Here is a 4,421-nt window from a genome sequence, read left to right on the forward strand (position 1 = left end):
CACTTGCGATTCTAAAAAAAATATAGATCTTGATATTGAACCTCAGCCACATATTTCTTATTTGTTGCTCTAATGCTCCAACGTACCGGTAGGAACGGGGTATGCCTAATCATAAATTATTACATGGCGGAGAGGTATAACATCGGTGGCGAATCTAGAATGAAATATCACGTGGTTCCCAAATTAAATGAAGCCAATAAAAAAATCAACAACACTTGTGGGGTTTGAGTCGGATCGTGTACCTTAAAAAAATGGGCTGACCAGTTCAACCTGTTAAAACCGATTAAGTGTCACCGATTAAAAATTACAAAAAAAAAAAGCCCGATTAAATGATAATTGAAAAAAACCATACGGTTTAACAAAAAACTAGTTGATTGTTAGTCCTTTCATAAAGTATAAAAAGAAGACTAGGAGTCTTTAGCATGTATGCTTCTTTTTATAAGAGCAATTTATTTGATATTTTGAGAGTGGCGATTAAGAGTGGTTACCATTTTGTTATCAATCACATAATTTAAAATAAAAAAGTGCCCATAATAACTTTTTTTTACCTCTTTTTAAAATGATTTTTAAGATTTTTTTTTAAAATAGGTCCTCTATTTTTTCTAAGATAATTCCTAATTTATCTGCTATATATATTCTGAATGAAATTGAAAATTGAGGTACGTCCTAGGACCTACCTGTAACACCCAGAATCAGAAGGACCAAGAAAGGAAAGGAAACCCTAAGTCAAAAGGGGTCAACTCGTCGATTTCTTCCTTGGACTCGACGAATCAGAGCAGGATCCGTGTGCAAGGTTAGGTGACCGACTCGACGATTCGGAGAGTGGACTCGGCGAGTCTGGTCTGGGTTAGGAAGCCCTAATTCCGGGACTTGGTACCCTATTTAAGTGTCTTATTCTCTTCCCTAGAGTTCATTTACAGCCTCTCTCGTTCAACAAAACCCTATCCACCCAACTCCATTGATTGAGCTAGTTCTTGCCTTGAGAGTGAATTGAAGCTTGGAGAAGGAGGAAGGACCTTGGTGGTGCAAGAAGAAGCTATAGATCCAGAGTTGGGGTAGCATTTCGGACCATTTAGAGGTAAAAATCTTATACCTTGACTGTTAATCATCTAGATCACCTTTCTAGCATAGATTTGGTCACATTTGGACCATTTCCAAGGTCAACCCGAGTATTAAGCCTTTGAGGATGGATTGGACATAGAACTGGACACTCTTGAGCTTTAGAAGCTCAAAATTGTTGGCTAAATCCAGCTAAGGTACCATTTCATGGCCTCGGCCTTCCTTGTAGCTTGGAATATGTGTTCTAGCCTCACAACACCTTGCATGCACGTAAAGTTAACAACCTTACATGCAATGCTAGCATAAGGAGTCCAGATCTATGAGTTGGAGGTGTTGGTATGGACTGGAATTGGCAGAATAGAGATGTCATAAGATGGACTCGGCGAGTCAGTTCATGGACTCGACGAGTCGGGTTGCAAACCCAAACCCTTCTGTTTATGAGTCGGATCAGTGAGTGGGATTAGAGAAGGACTCAGCCAGTTTGTGTCCTTATTGGACATGAAGATCAGGGTACTCGACGAGTTCAAAAAGGAACTTGGTGAGTCCAAGGCAATACTCCTCCATTCAGCCAACTTCCATTTCCACCTCTTAATCTATAAAGTCTTTACTCCAAAACCTAGATCTGACTTCCATGGGCTGATTTATCACATAAAGTTGCTAACTTTACATGCATGCATGGCTTAATGAAGCTCTTAAAGCTCAAAAGGACTTAATAGATGACTTAATGCATGCACGAGGCCATAAACACCATAAAGTTGCTAACTTTATGCCTAAGAAACTCATAATATTCCCAGATCTAAAAGAATAAGCTCCACAAAAGACTTAACTCATCAAGCTAACCCAAAAAAGGACCAAAAGCATAACAAACCAAGACATGAAGAGATCTAAGAAAGGAGAAGACAAGTTATGAACTTTATACCTTAAAAGACTTGCAAAATGAGTGATGATTCTAGATTTCTAACCTTCCCACTAAGCAATGAACTTTCAATCATCTTCAATCTTTTTAATATAAGAAAAATAAGCACCAATTTCTTCTTAAAAGATCAGAGAGGTTGGTAAAGAGGTTTTAGGACAATGGATACTAAGGGACCAGATTTAGGGTTTTAGGCCAATGGAAGTTGGTAAAGAGGCCATCCCTAGGGCCCTAAGGTCCTTAAATAGGGTGTAACACCCAAAAAATACGGTTTCTTATCCTCCACGTACGCTAAGCATTACCCATGTACGCCCAGCGTACGAAGCCTCGCACCTGCGACCAACTTCACCTTAGTACACTAAGCGTACCATATGATACGCCCCACGTACTAGCTTCTCAACTAGTACACTAAGTGTACCATGTGGTACGCCCTGCGTACTACTCCAAGGACCAATATTGCAATAAATTAAATATAAAAAGGGAAAATAAGGACATACTCTAACAAGCGTTACGATTCTCACCTTCTTGAATCAGACTTAGTACTTGGAGTTCGCTTCCCCGAATAACTCTGGATAATGCTCCCCCATCTCATATTCTGGTTCCCATATCCACTCCGAACCCTTGTGGTGCTGCCATTGCACCTTCACCAACTCGACAACTTTGTTCCTTTAGGTTTTCGCCTTCCGATCTAGAATCACAATCGGTCTCTCAATATAATTCAAGTGTTCATCCACCTAAATATCCTCTAATGATACCACTGTGGAATCATCCACTAATCCCTTCGGCAGCTGAGAGACATGGAACGTGCTATGAATCTGATTGAGCTCATCTGGAAGATCCAAACGATAAGCAACCCAGTCCACCCGAGCCAAAACCCTAAAAGGACCAATATACTTAGGGCCCAGATTGCCACACTTCCTAAACCAGATGACACTTTTTGAAGGTGACACGTTCAGGAGAGCCATATCTCCCTCCTAGAACTCTAAATCTGACTGGAGCCTAGCAGCATAACTCTTCTGCTGACTCAAAGTTGTCTGGAGCCTATTCCAAACCTGTTGAATCAGCTTAGTGGTCTTGAGTACCACTTCGGTACTCCCCATAACCCGCTGGCCAACCTCGCCCCAATAGATATATAAGTCTCAAAATTAGCTTGATATATCAATCGAATTCACTTGATGGTGCAGAATCCTAATCAAATGGATGATGCAAGATAGAATGGAGAATAATAATAATAATAATAATAATAATAATAATAATAATAATAATAATAATAATAATAATAATAATAATAATAATAATAAGAACTTGATATATCTCTATGAATTAATGATATTTAATGATTCTCCAAACATAAGATTCACACACACTTCTTCTCTCCAACTTTCTCTCTCTAGAATATATTCCTTATGGTCCCCCCTCACAAGTTCATGCCTCACCGTCACCCTTAATTATATATATATATATATATATATATATATATATATATATATATATACACACACACACACACACCTATGGACTAAATCCTAAGGCCCAAACCCATTACCTGACCAAAAACCCATGAGTTTTCAGTCCGAACTACAACAAGACCCAAGATGGTTTTCGGTCCTAGACCGAAAACTACAAATGCTTAGAAAAGCAAAGTATAAACCATATTTTTGACCCAACAATCCCCCCTTGGTTTATAGTTTTCTTTTCTTTTGACTCAACAAACTCCCCTAGGATTGTAGCTTGCCTTGTCAATCTTCAATATGAGCTTGGCTTCAGCGTTTATCTTTGATTTCTTCACATCTTCAAAATGAACAAATGAATCTTCTAAGTGAGTGACTTCATCTTGAACAGTTGGGCATTTCTTTAAAATTGACATTGAACACATGTTGGATGTGGAGGCTTTATGTAGAGATTATTGAAAATCAACAGTTTTCAGCTTGAGAATCTTCTGAGAGAATAACATAGAGAATGAATCTTCTGGATCACTTCAGTAGGTACAAAGATAGCATCAAATTGATTAAGGAGGCTTCAATGCAACTTGTCACATAATCTTCAAGTCAGCTTCACCTTTCTCTTGGGGTTGAAAAATTGTATGTTGAAAGAATAGTCTTCATTTCTTGCTCCTTCAAATGAATATTCTTCAACAATCACGGATGAAACCTTGGCTCAGAAAATCATGATATAGTCTCCATGAGTCTCATCTATATCTGAATTCACTTTTCAAGACAAAGAAAATTTTGAGAAAAAAACAAAACTAAAAGAAAACTTAGCACACAATATTTTTGGATTTTTCATACTTCTGAAAAAATAAAACATAAACAAAAATATTATTGGATTTTTTATTTTTCTGAAAAAATAAATAAAACATAAATAACAATATTTTTGGATTTTTGGTTTTTGTTTGATTTTTTTAAAAAATTTAATCCCCTTAAATTTCTACATAGAGGGAAAACTATGA

The sequence above is a fragment of the Lactuca saligna genome, chromosome 2 (assembly GCF_052625555.1).
Source record: "Lactuca saligna cultivar CGN05327 chromosome 2, ASM5262555v1, whole genome shotgun sequence".
In the NCBI taxonomy this organism is placed as follows: Eukaryota; Viridiplantae; Streptophyta; class Magnoliopsida; order Asterales; family Asteraceae; genus Lactuca; species Lactuca saligna.